Below are 14580 nucleotides of genomic sequence, written 5' to 3'. Positions count from 1 at the left end.
TAAAATAAATGTAGGACTAATATTTTTAAATTGTGGAGGTCTGTGCTCTCTGAGTGCTTAGTTTTCCCTTATTATGTCTACTATATTGGGTAATAGGAGTGTAAAGGTGACTGTAGGGGTGTTATTTCATGTCTTGCGGGCTCTAATAACGCTAAAAACCCATTCAGAAGGTCGTAAACTATGCTTCTATGCTCTAACTACGAACATTTTTCATTTAAAAATAAGCAATCCTACCTCACCGAAATGGTCTGGAGGAGATTAGTGGAGATAAACGAGGGTTTTTACTGTATTGTCTCGTAAGACAACCCGAACAGTCCAGGTGTGATGGAGACAGTCCCGTCAGAATAAAATAACCCTGAAGGATGATAATATTTTATTTCATATTTTCTCAGACAGACTGCTACGGTCAAATCCCCTTTCTTTGTGCGTTTTTCTGTTCATTCACATACAGGTGGACCTCCCCTGCCTGCTAGCTACGTCCCTGACTGAGACCACAGACCCTGTTGTCGCATTCTTTCTCGGCATGCACTTTGGCATCCCAAACTGTGTTCACCTTTCTGGTTTTACAAGAAACCTTAAACATAAACTACAGAACTCACCTAAGCAGCCTGAAGCAACATTGCAATCCGGGGTGTTTGTAAGCCACAGAGCTAATGAAACAGCGGTTCACAATGGACGACATTTCAACTGAATGTTGGCCAATTAAACACCACAGGGGTCAACGGAGCATATTTGGGTCACTCATTCTGAGCAAGATCCGCCACGTTTTTTTGTTTTTTTTCTTTGTATATAAACATTCACTACCCCAAAATATACAGGTACTGCTACTCAGGGCGTCTGGCAACGCTGTCACGTGTAGCGCTCCGTGTGAGGTACACAGTAAAGAACACTTCAGTTGCTTCTAAGCCGTCCTAAAATGAAGGGCTGCCCATTGACCTCCACAGGACCAGCCCATGTGAACGCAGTGACATTGACAGACACGTCACGTCACCGTTTAACAGGCGTACACAAATATGTACTCTTTCACAAGTGAAGTGGCAGTAAACACTCGGGTGTGGTGCCGCATCTATGCTAAGAAGCGACGCCATTTACACAATCGTGTGACAGGACTACCGGCTCGGCCAAGCAACAAACAGCAGGGGTCTTCATCTTTCTAATACACTGCATGAGTCCGAACACAGCTACACCGCTGCTTCTCTTCTTGATCACGGCTGCAAAATAACCCACAGTCGAGCCAAAGAAAGTTGAAAGTGGCAGGATTTTGATAAAAAGGGTGTGAAACACCATTTAGAAACAGGGTTTTCAGAAATAAATTAGTTAATAAATGATGGCCGTTTAGTGGTAGACTACGGTCCATTGTCAGTCAAAACATATTGAAATACAAGCGGTGTGTGTTAATAGTTCATGGTGTTCTATTTGTAAATACATTGTTATTTTGGTGTAAAACAACCGTTTCTTGTGTTGTTTATGTTGTGGTACAGTTGTTTAGATTTGTGAGCTGTCACACAAAAGTAAAAAATGTGTGTCAAAGTGAAAGTTATACGTAGTTACACGTTTTTATAAACCCAAATGGCCGACCCCAGCAATGTATTTATACATCTTTTATGTTTTTGTTTGGGTTTTTTTTGCGCCAGAGGCTATAGAGGTGATGATGCAACGCCTCACCAATAGATTAGCCTTGAGAGCAATTTTAACGCCATGAAAACAGCCATTAGTTGGCAGAAGCGTATCGTGACAGGAAGGAGAAACACACATGACAGGAGGAGGAAGCCCTTGCATAAAGGTAGCTGTTGCATTGCGTATTACACAGAAAAAAAAAATACACATTGGAAAATGTGTATTAAACGCGCACACACACGCGCACGCATGCACTTTTTTGTGTTGTTTATGTTGTGATATATTTGTTTAGGTATTTAAGATGTCACAAAAGCAACTAATATTTGTATCAAAGTGAAAGTTATGCTTGAAAGCTGTTATTCTCTTTTTAGTTGGGAACTGATATTTCCCTGAAACTTACCTATGTTCTACTGCTGATTACTAAAGGACGGAAAAAGGTAGAAACACATTTTTTTTTCTTATGAAAGACGAGAGTCTAACTCAGGGGTGTCCAAAGTGCGGCCCGGGGGCCATTTGCGGCCCCCAGCACATTCTAAAAATGAAATTTAATAAGGAAGCTTAAAAAAAAAAGCAACAGCAAAAGTGGGAAAATCAATCAATAGTCAAAATATTAAAAGAAGAGTTGGAATCTAGCGAGGAAAAAAGCCATCATTTCACGAGATGAAAGTAATAGTATGAGGAAAAATGTCATTTTAGCAGCACGAAGTTAGGTTGGGCGAAAACTTACATGAGAACATGAGAATAAAGTGAAAATACCAGGACAAGAAAATATACAAGAAGAAAGTTGAAATAGTTGGAAAAATTTGTCCAAAAAAATCAACAGCAGAAATGGAAAACAGCAGAGTAAAGTCAAAATATTCAGCGAAAAAAATTGTTTTCTAATGAGAAAAAAGGTGAAATTTTATGAGAATAAACTTTTAATATGAGGAAAAATATCATTTTAGTAACAATGTTGAAATAAAGAAAAAATATATTTTTTTAAAGTAAAAAAAAAATATTCTGGGAATAAAGTAAAATAAATTTAGAAAAGGAAAGCTGAAATGAAATAGTCAGCCAATTTAAAAAAAAACAGCAGAAATGGAAAAAAACAGCTGTAATTTTACAGGAATAAAATCAAAATACTAAGAAAAAAGTAACGATCGAATGAAGAACAAAAGTCGCAATTTTACAAAAATGAACTTGTATTATTATGGAGAAAACGTCATTTTTAGTAGCATTTCAGCTCTCTTACAAAGGTGAAATGCAGATCTTTCTTGAGCTCTATATAGCGTCTTAGCATATCTCTATTTGTTGCTTGTTGCAAAATATCAAAGTGGCCCTTGCATCCTTTCATTTTTCACTATGTGGCCCTCGCTGGAAAATGTTTGGACACCCCTGGTCTAACCTTTCCTTTGGTAGGTTCCATGTTTATACAGCCATAGAAAAATCTGTTAAAATTGTTTAGAATGGCCGGTACCGGAGGGGTTGAATTTTGCAAAATGGCTGGGATTGAATGAGTTAATAACACACCATGTTGTATGCTAGCCGTAAAAATGCACGCAAACTGAGGCAAATTTTGGCGTAAATTTTCAAAAACATGTTTACCAGGGGCGTTCGCTAACCGAACGGTTCCACTGTATTTCAATTGTGATTCGTCCTAAGCGGGGGGAAAAAAATGTTTTGAAATGCCAACTAATTTCCAAGCGGACTCGCTAACCAATTTGAAGGTCGCGGTCTGAAAACAAGGAAACCAAACCAACCGGTCGTGTCATTCGGAATAAATCTACAAGTGAAGAGTTAGCACGTGATGCTGAACATCTTCACCAAATAATTACATTTCTGGAAGAAAAAAAACCAAACAAATCACATGATCACAGGATCATGTTCTGTCGCTCTTAACATCAGTGACTTGCATTGGTAACATCAGTGACTTGCATGCGTAACATCAGTGACTTGCATTGGTAACGTCAGTGACTTGCATTGGTAACGTCAGTGACTTGCATTGGTAACGTCAGTGACTTGCATTGGTAACGTCAGTGACTTGCTTACACAGCACTTGGTAACTTTCCATAACTCACCAAGCTTCAGAGGAAGGCACGGGGGGGCGGGGCTGATGCGTTTCAGAAAAGTATGCAATCATGAAGATGGATGACTATGACCTCCGCCGTTTGTTTTTCCATTTGTCTTTCAGGTGCGAAAAAGGATTCGCAATCTGAAGCCGCTCGGACTGGGATCAGAGTCCTCAATAAAAAAAAAAAAAGGGTGTGGTGCAGCTACAGGTTTTGTTGTTCTCTACACATTTCGGGCCTTGCATCGCACGCAGTGGCGGCGGTCGGACATATTTCCTGTTGACAGTCAATGGCTTCACCTACTGACATTTGAAGCTGTGGCATCAATGTAACCTTTGGTAGCCCTTGGCTGACAGATAGCTGGCACAGGATTTATTTATCGCCAATGTAACCAGATCAGCCTCGGACATGAGGACCCTCTCTGTCAAAATAAGCCATGTTCTTTGATACAGGTGCCGAAGTGTGACTTGGCAAAGCCCAGCTAATACTCTCCATGAATACTTTCCTCCCTATAGCCACACAGGTCTCCATTTCCCTGCCTCTCAGTACTTTTCCGCTGCCCACCGCTTCTCCATCCCCGCCCCTGCAATCCCGTGTTTGTTGATAGGTTATTCGCCGCCGCTATTAGCGTGTAGAAGCCGACTGTATGCAAATATTGACTTGCACGGATTCTGTACAAGCACATGCATATAAGAACTGTTAAAACTGCAGTGAAATGTGACCCGTGTGCGCCCGAAACACAAACATGTCATCTTTCAGAGAGAATGCAGAGTATTTACACCGAATGCAAATGTCACACGCTGATATCAACCCTTAATTGTTTTTAGGGCAGGTTCTTTGGAATACAGCCCGGCCTTTCCAAGAAACCTTTCATCAAGGAATTAGACAGCTGGACCGGAACCAAGACAAACAGGCCTCAGGGATTTATGACATTGAGGGAGAAACGTCGCCTACAGACATTTATAGCTACCAGGAATATCTTTTCAAAATTGGTGAAAAAGATCAAGTCATGGGTCGGGCCCTGTGTGTAAAATGAATGACTAACGTCGAGAATGGACAAAACAAAAACAGCGAGTGTACACCAGAGGGAGACCCACCAGAGCCAATGTAGCCCCAACACAATCACTCAAGGCTATTTGGAGCACTGGTATGTGTCCTGTCCCAACTTGAAAAGACATGTAAAGCACACATGCATGCATACAGTGGCCATATGTACTCAATGCAGCGATGGAATAGATCAGCAGCTCATTGGAAACCTGAAACAATGAGGGGTCAATACGGCAACCCCAGTATCATACATACCTACAACGTGGAAAAACACAACTTCTCACTGAGTGATGGTGTGCAGACGGGAGAGATACACACCAGATGATTAAGTCAGTCCAGGAAAGGTGAAAAAAAAAACGTGCTACACTCTTATGGCACACGCTGTCCAAAGAGAATTGGCAACTCAAAGAAACAAAAGGGTTGGTTATGATTGGTTTTCTTCAAAAAAAAAGAAAATCAATGGCTTCAAAGATGGCTTTAGTGGCGTATCAAAAAAAGGAGTTTAAGAGTTGAGGTTGACTCATTAGGAGTCATTCAATGAGGGAGGATGGAACTCTCTAGAAGCGGCATCCAAGCCTTTCTTTTAAAGCTCACCAAGTGGGTGTGGCCAAACGGTCAAAGTGGAAGGGGGAAACGCGACCACAACCACCCGATTGGTGGTCATTCCAAGGCTCCTGTCTGGCAGCCTATTAGGTGGGCTTTCAGTGCAGTGGGAGGCCCAGCCCACGTGGAGCTGCCATCTATATGGGGGCTGTGGAGTGACACTACAGTACACTATCAGCTCTTTAACCCCCTTCTCTGGACCCTCCTTGGAGGAGCTCAGTGATAACTGCAAGAAATGGAGCCAATCAACAACTTACATGTTTTAAATGTGCTCCAAATGAGCTGGTGCTGGGATTTGGCGCTTGACGTTAAACTCGGTGAAGAAGTGACACTGGTTACAACACATGGAGAAAAACATCTCCTCTGTTGCCCCCTTGGAGGTGGATTGGCGTGTACTCGTGTGTGTGTGTGTGTGTGTGTGTGCCTCGTTGCTGAAGACTTCCACAAAGCTCTCCTTGTTACTTTCCATATGCTCGAGTGAGCGAAACAGTTAGCAGTAAATCACATGGGATGCAACTGCGCTGCAGCGCTGACGAAGTAGGCATGAATTCTGCAAAGAAATGTACAAGAATGTGTTTTGCAGTATTTCAAAGTGCATTTGTTCCAGGTGAAGTCATGCTTTCACTCCGGTGACAAAACCATTTCACATTCAGCAAATACGGCATAGGTGTGACTTTCAGGTTCCTTACATAGTAACCGTAGCCAGGCTTGCTGCACGCACAGATTCAACGTTCTCATGCTAACCCATCTTCTCATCCAAGCCAGGGGTGTCCAAAGTGTCCGCCGCACATTCTCAAAATGGAACAAAAAACAACAACAACAGAAAAAATACTAATACTCTTGTAATTTTACAAGAATAAAGTCAAAATATTAAAAGTTGTAATCTAACGAGAAAAAGTCCCATTTTTACGAGAATAACGTATATTACGGGGAGAAATAACGTCATTTTGGAAGATAAAGTTGAAAAAACAGTTGAAAAAAGAAACAAAATGAAGAATTAAGTTGTCATTTTTGGAAAATGAGGTCACGTGACGAGAATAAAGTCCCAAAAAAATATGAAGGGAATAAAGTCAGAATGACGAGAAGAAAAGTGACAAGGTGAAAGTTGAAACAGTCCGGGAATGAAAATAACAGACTTTTTTTTTTAAAAAGGTGTCATTTTTACGAGGATAAAGTCAAAATATGAAGAGAAAAGAGAAAAATGACGCAATTTCACGCAAATAAGTTCTTAATATTATGTCATTTTAGTAGCATAGAGATGAAATATTAAAGAATTTTGTTTTGTTTTTAAGTCGTAGTATGAGAAACAAACAAAATTAAGTTGTCATTTTTGGAAAATGAAGGAGGCCTTAGGTGAATTTAGGCTTTGGGCATGGGCGGGGTAAGGACGGCGGAAGTGAGATGATGCTAAGCCAGTCATAAAACAAAATAAGGCATAGATTAAAAATCGTGTTCTTTGCTGTAAAAGTGTTTCGGTGCTGGGGGAGCTGAGGTGTGGGGCGGACAGGAAGTGGCGTCGGGGGTTCAGAGTTGAGTTTCAGCTCGGCCCCAACAGTAGCCCGTGTTTGGGATTATTGTTGCTGTTGTGAGATCATTAAAACCTGCAATAAAAGCCTGTTGTACCGACAATCAAATGTCACCCGACCTTACAGTAACATTACTGACACCTAGTGACCAGTGTAGAATACTACATATCATCACAACATCTTTGAATGCGTCTTCTCAATGCCTTATATTTGTATTTTACTTCATTTGTTTGGAGATAGCACAGTATTAACTACAAGATTCAAGAGTATTTCAATTATGCTAGGTTGGTTTACAATGTTCGTAAAAAATTGCGAAAGAAAAGTTACCTTAATAGGAAGTGTCAGCTAAGTTTGTTGTGTTAGCATTTTATGAAATTTTTCATGACATATGTGACATTTAAGTGCTTGTTTTTTTGCCTTGGTTGAGTTTATCTGATGTCGTTCCGGTTTACATGGATGAATAGCATGCGTATACTGATACAAGCGTACCAGTTACCATAGCGCTAACATAAATACCACCATTCACCCTCATAATCATAATCATGTATACATTTGGAACAGCACCTCAAAAGAGTAGAATATCATTGAAATTAGGACATGTTGTTTTGTTAAAGTGTGTGTTTTGCTTGGGCAGGTCCAATATGTAATCCAGGTTGAAGCCACTGTGGTAAAAAAACAACAGGCAACATCGTCACAGGCCAAGTCAATGAATGCTAATGAAACAAAACTCACTTGCGTCATCACATCATTTGATCAAACTTTGAACTGGACACAACTCTGAGAAGTAGCGTCAGCACCTTCCTGTCATCAAGAGTCTCTACAGAGTTTCAAGCCTTATTTCCCGGTACAATCGACCCTCCCTACATCACGGTTTTTCAGAAATTAATTAATAAATGATGGCTGGTTTGGTTTTAGACGTACAAGTGTTATGTTGTATTCTGGTCACTAGCAGGGCTGGGCGACATGGACCAAAACATATCCTGATATATTCATGTTTAGGGATGCCAGATAATATCGGCCTACCGATATGCTCGGCCCGATATTAGCATAACAATGTAATATTGGTCAATATCGGCATTTTTCCCTATAATGAAATCCACTAATAAACATAATTCTGTATATAGGCCTCCTGTATTTGCCAGCTCGCAAAAGATGACCTCATCAAACCGCCTCTCAAGCGTGTAAGCAAACGTGGGCGGCTAGTAAGTAGCAAGCTAGCTCACTTCTTCCATCCATCCATTTCCTATGCCGCCTATCCTCACTAGAAGGGATGTTATAATTCCCGGAAGTAAGCAAAGGTAAAACGTAAGGTGAGGGGTTTTACAACCTTAAAACATATACACTCCTGATCAAAATCTTAAGACCAGTTGAAAAATTGCTAGAATTTGCATTTTGCACATTTGGATCTTAATGAGGTTTTAAGTAGAGCTCCAATATGCAAAAACAAGAAGGGGGAGTGAGACAAGAAGCATTTGGAAAAAGTAATTTATTGAAAACAACAATTAAACTAAAATAGGCTGTTTATCAGCTGATCAAAAGTTTAAGACCACAGGCTATAAAAGCCAAAATCTGCTCCAAATGTTCATTTTCTGTCAGGCATTCACACGGTCATGCCCTCCTGATGGTAAAGCTAAGAAGCTTTCTCTTTTTCAACGTGGTGGGATTGTTGAGTTGCATAAGCAAGGCCTCTTGCAGCGTGCCATGGCTGCTGAGGTTGGGCGCAGTAAGACATTCTACATTTCTGAAAGATCCTGAGCTTTATGGAACAAGAAAGTCAAGTGGTAGACCCAAAAAAATCACACCTGCGCTGAGCCGAAGGATCCAATTGGCTGTCCATCAAGGCACAGGGCGGTCTTCCACACACACACGTGCATGTGCATGCGCTTGCACACACATAGTTCAGTTCCGAATGTGAAAATTGCGACTAGGTCATGGTGTTATATTTGTAAATAAATAGTAACTGTATTCTAATTGTCGTAAAGTGTGGTACATTTAACACTAAACACAATTCTAAATGCAAACAAAGACACATCACTGATGAATGAAAGGGAAAAGTAACCTTTTCATTCATCATTTATGTGCATTTAGAATTGATTGATTGATTGATTGATTGAAACATTTATTCCATTCCAGAAAGAAGAAAACAAACAAACAATATTAAAACACTATAACATAAAACCAAACACTCTTCAAACCAGAATGAAAGGGAGCAGAAAGAAGACAAGTCTTATTATCTCTGCCCCTTTTTCAGCCACAAACAAAATCATATTTAAAAACAATAAAAAGAAAAACATATACCTGTAGTAACCAGCCGCACAGGTGGTTACACATTTCAATTACAACTCAACCAATGCCATTTCCCACAACAAAAATAACCGTAGTATAACAACCAATCATAACCAAGATAGTTCATATTTCCTCAACATACTCGTTTTAACCATTTTTTTTAATATGGTATCAGACTTGGATTCTTTAGTTTATTCAGATTGTTCCATAAACTGACTCCTTTTACAGAAACACAACGTTCCATCATTTTAGTCCTGAATTTAGGTTGTTTGAAAATCATTATACCTTTTAACAAATACTTACTTTCTCTTCTTTCAAATCCTTTCTGAATATTAATTGGCAAACTTTTTTTTTATAAGCTTTCAGCATAATTTGCAATATATTATATTCTGCTAATTCATAAAATTTCAATAGTTTTAACTTAAGAAATAGTGGATTTGTTGGGTCTCTGTATTGTTTTCTACTGATTATTCTTATTGCTCTTTTTTGCAAAATAAATATTGACTGAGTTTATGTTTTGCAAGCATTTCCCCATACTTCAATGCAATAAGTCAGATGTGGAACAATCATGGTGTTTTGTTTTATGCACGTAAAACTCTCATTGTAAAACCGTAAAAAACCTGTTTTGTGTTAACGTTTTTGAGAGTCAACCGCTGATGACGTCATGGACGGGCGACGTAACTTCATCTGCAGATTGACGGGTTGAAACAGTCGAGCCTAGTAACTGAAGGAAGGCAACATGTGGCCAACGCAGAAGCGGTTTCAGCAATGAGGTTATTTCTCTTGTCACGTGAGAGCCGCGGGTGTCTGTGAATAAATGTTTTCATGAATAAATGTACAACTGGACTTTGACGTCAATCTCAGCACACGGATCCAACTTCAGAGGTAAATGGAAAGGCGGCATCATTCCATGACGGGGCATAGTGGGGTAGTGGGAGGGGGGAGTGAGGGCACGTTGCCTGCTATGACCGTTCCAGTTTGTGAGTAGGCACACAAATCGTTGGTAGTTGTCAGCTGCCATGGGATGTATGCCTTGGTTGTTTGTTCCTCTGCACTTTCTTCTTTCTTCTGTTTACCAACAGGCTACTCGTCATTCCCTTCGTTCATGAGTTGATTTTTTAGCTACAGTGGTGTGAAAAAGTGTTTTCGGATTTCTTATTTTTTTTGCATGTTTGTCACACTTAAACGTTTCAGATCATCAAACAACTGTCAATACTCGTCGATGACAACACAGCTGAACACAAAATGCAGTTTTGAAATGAAACGTTTTATTATTAAGGGAGAAAAAACTCCAAACCTACTTGGCGAGGGCCGACTGTATTTTCTTTGTGCGGAAATGGCAATTACCATTGCAAAAATGTTGAACGCATGTCATTTTGTCCTCATAACAGCAACAAAAACACATGTTGCACAATTTAAAATGATGTGTTTTGTTTCTTCCAGGGACATAGATTGATATCATTGTATTCATTTAACAAATAACTCATTTCTGAAATGAATTCATCACATTCAATTTAACCCCAAGAGTATAAGTGCCAACACAGTTAAATAACGTCCAAAAACACTACCCACTTGAAAGAAAGTAGTGCACAAAGCAAGAGAGACAAAATCCAACCATTATGAGGTCTAACGCTGGAATAGTCCTGGAAAGCTTGACTACGGACATAGTGGAAGTTGGGGGGTAGGGGTGATAAAAAGACACAAGTGATACATATCAGGCAGGGCAAGCAGTCACAGCTGCAAGAGACACAAAAGCCTTGGAACCAGTTCATGAATCAACATGTAATGATAGTGAAAGGCGCTAATGGTGCCACCTCCTGTCTGTTTTATCCTCGGCAGTAACAGCGTTGGACCAACAAATCCTTGAGAGGAACTATTTGTTCTCCTCATAATCCTCTTGTCTTCCTCTTAATATTGTCACCTTCCTAAAATAGTGGTCTCGGTCATATTTTGTCATTGGAGTTCATATTTTCCAGGTTTTCAGGAAACACGAAATTCATCAGCAAGAAAACCATCACTCAGTGCAACCAGCAGTAGCAGCAGTGGCGGCAGCTCCAATATGTAGCGTTACCTTTTTGGTAGTGGTCTGAGGCGTTGTGAGCGTGGCGAGTGTGTGGTCGTGTGTTAGCCGTGTGGTCTGGCGAAGTGTCAATGCGCCAGTAACGTAGTTGGATTGGCGTAACAATGATAATAATAATAATAATAATAGCAATAACAATGTGCTGTAGCTTGGTTCATGTGCACGTCACATGATATGTAAATGGAGCATTATTGGCGCTTTTCAGAGTTTTTTTCAGACAGTTTTATAGGCAGAGTATAGGCAGAGTACTGTTTTTAAATCTTTGGAACGCACAGAAACGAGAAAGACATGTGCTCATGTCTCACATAAGGTTTGTGGTTGATGGGCAACATTCCAAAAAAGGTGCAGTTTTCCTGTAACCTTAAACCGAATCCTAACCCCTAAACTCTAACCCTAACTAAGTCAGAGAATATGATACGGTTGGAGCCTCTTGCACGACCCAAAAAACACACATTTCTGCAGTTTATTGTGTAGTTTTCTACTCCCTCTCAGACTCTGTTTACTCTAAAAAAAATGGATTTCCTTCGCCTTCAAACAGTGTTTTATCTGACCAGCTAATTCAGGCTGTTCGTTCCCTGTATGACCGCTGTCACAGTTTGGTTTGCATTGCCGGCAATCAGAGTCGGACCCGTTTCCAGTGAGGGTTGGACTCCGCCAGGGCTGCCCTTTGTCACCGATTCTGTTCATTACTTTTATGGGCAGAATTTGTAGGCGCAGCCAGGGAGTAGACGGGTTCCGGTTTGGTGGCGGCAGGATTGGGTCTCTGCTTTTTGCAGATGATGCGGTCCTGCTGGCTTCATCGAGCCGTGACTCTCACTGGATCGGTTCGCAACGGCGTGTGAAGCACAAACCAGAAGAGAAACATCAAATAGCTTTCAAACAAAATTCACAAAGCTGAAACGTTATTCATCACAACTGTGGATGTTTTTGTCAAGGAAAACCTTCCAAAATCCACTTTTGCCGTTTTGCTTTATTTTCCCATCAGAAACATCAGAAATACATTTAGGAAGGCTACACAGTAATGATGGTAAAATCAATTCTTTTGCTGACTCGAGTTTTGATGAGTCACTAACTTAAGTGAATTGAGGACTCGATTCACTTGAGGCGAGTGTCACAGCACGCATGCGGAAAAAAAACCTCCCGTGAAAGTCTCGTAGGTATACATACGTACCACGCATACACCGCATTGAGAAGGTTGGCACATTGGAACGATACGTTTGGATGTGGCATATCTGCACCTCAAACAAATGCAAAAAAAAGGACCAAAGTTAAAGGAAAACTGCACTCTTTTTGGAATTTTGCCCATCAATCCTTAAGGGGGTGTTACATCCCGACCTACGTGCTCCTCCTTGCTGGCTACGTGCAACGGAGGGCGAGCGGCAAGCACGTGGATGTCACGAATCACTGATACCCCCTTAGTTCGACACACTTGCAGCCCCTCTGATCCCCTGCTTCCTGTACGTGCTGGCCACGGCCGACAAATTTCCCAAAAAGCGCGGAGCCTGTGCGTGTGGTTACACGTACGTCGGGATGTAACGCCCGCTTTATGTGAAACATGAGCACACATGACTTTACCCTTTTCAGGTTTGAGCGACTCAATACTCGACCATCCTTCCTGCACAGCACAGAATCCAAACACGCGACACATGCAAAGCGCATGGAGGATTTAGTTAACAGAGCCCAACACTTGACACTGAAAGTCCCGTCTTTACACAGAACAGTGTGTTGCACTATGCCCTGAATCTTTTCTTCTGATCAACTTGATGGAACAAAAAGCAAACTAAAATATACAACAAAGACTAAACATTTATTGGGGAATGGTTCATACATAAAGGCAGAGAGTGGGGCGAATGAGAACAACATGTCAAAACGAAAATAAACGCAAATGTACTGAATCAACAAAAGGGGTCGACTCTTGAAGAAGATGGAAATGAGTGTCGGAGCTGTGCTGAATGAAGTCCCATTTATTGTTCCAGATTCCTGGATTCTTGCCAAGCCCTTTGTTTCCACTGACTTTTGTGTAAAAAAAAACACCAAAAATAAATAAATGAATTAAAGGGGGGAGTCCTGGTGGAGACGGTGTCTTTTGGGGGCTTTTAAATAGCTTGAAACAAGTTCAGCTAGTTTGATGGTCAACATTCTGCACGTAAGCTCTACAATGTCTGCATTATCGTGTGTCAGTGCATTATCAGTGTAATAGCTTATCATAGGAGGCCTCTGTGACACACACACTCACATAGCACAACCATTCATTCAATCATTTTCTGTGCCGCCTAATCCTCATGGGGCTGTACTGGGGGTATACTGGAGCCTATCCCAGCTGACTGTGGGCAAGGGTACACCCTGGACTGGTCACCTGCCAATCGTAAGGCATATATAGACAAACAACCATTCACACTCACATTCATACCTATGGACAATTTAGAGAAATTGGTAGGATGCTGGAGTGCTCGGACAGGGAGAACATGCAAACTCCACACAGAGATGCCCAACGGAGACCCGGCCCCAAATCTTCCAGATCTCCTGACTGTGTGGCCAACATGCTAACCATGCAGCCACACTCACATAGCACAATCAGAGTAACGCACCACTTACACATGACTGATGGAAAAAATATTGGCAATAGACAGACGCACGAAGGATGCATTGTTCTCACACTCTTACACAAGCTTAACTCTCACGTTCACACAAGCTTAGGTGCAAGTTTCACGTGCAGTTGCACACCAACTGAACTTTCACTTTTTGGAGGGGTGCAGCAACTGCTTCATTGATACTTTTTAATAAACTTTAAAAACAATAAAACAAATTTAAAGCTAATAATTGTAATAGTAACAATAAACTAGAGAAGCAATCGGAGAGCGCCAACCTCCACCACGCGCCATAGTTCCCCCCCCCATATTGTGATTCACACCAAAATAATAATCTGGAAAAGTTGTCCAGTATTTTTTTTTCCCAAGTGCTCTGACCATTTGTTGTGGCGTTATATGCACAAATGCCGAAAATGGTCCGATCTTATCTTAAAGAATCCTTTAAAAAAAAATGTCTGGAACCAAATCACGCCCAAAATGTAAGCAGTTCTTCCATATCCCATTTCCGATAATTCCTGAAAATGTCATCAAAATCCATTCAGAACTTTTCAGGTCATTTTTTAACACAAACAAACAAAGAGATAAACGCAAAACATAACCGGGAAGAGAAGCTGAAGAAAAGAAATATCTTTTACAGTAGCGTTATTGACTCATGACAGGGCAAAATGAAATGTTAAAACAATAAAACACGGCGTGAACATACAGTAAGTGTCGACGTAACTGAAAGTAACCTTTGCTTGCATATTTGGGTTCTGGAGTCTTGTTCTACTGTGGGAATGGATTTG

At 40.8% G+C, this 14580-nt stretch overlaps 1 protein-coding gene across 2 annotated transcripts in view; it reads right to left on the bottom strand.

Annotated features, from left to right (window-relative positions):
* LOC129183166 (high affinity choline transporter 1-like) overlaps positions 1 to 5254 on the bottom strand; it is a 34185-nt gene extending 28931 nt beyond the window's left edge. The window contains exon 1 of one of the 2 annotated variants that reach the window (XM_054780095.1): positions 4968 to 5254. The gene's annotated coding sequence lies outside the window, so the exon portion shown is untranslated. The remainder of the gene's footprint in view (positions 1 to 4967) is intronic. The other variant, XM_054780096.1, reaches the window with a different exon arrangement.
* Positions 5255 to 14580: the final 9326 nt, after the last annotated feature.

The sequence above is a fragment of the Dunckerocampus dactyliophorus genome, chromosome 6 (assembly GCF_027744805.1).
Source record: "Dunckerocampus dactyliophorus isolate RoL2022-P2 chromosome 6, RoL_Ddac_1.1, whole genome shotgun sequence".
Taxonomy (NCBI): Eukaryota; Metazoa; Chordata; class Actinopteri; order Syngnathiformes; family Syngnathidae; genus Dunckerocampus; species Dunckerocampus dactyliophorus.
The sequence above is the reverse complement of the archived record's forward strand: the minus strand, read 5'-3'. Positions and strand labels throughout refer to the sequence as shown.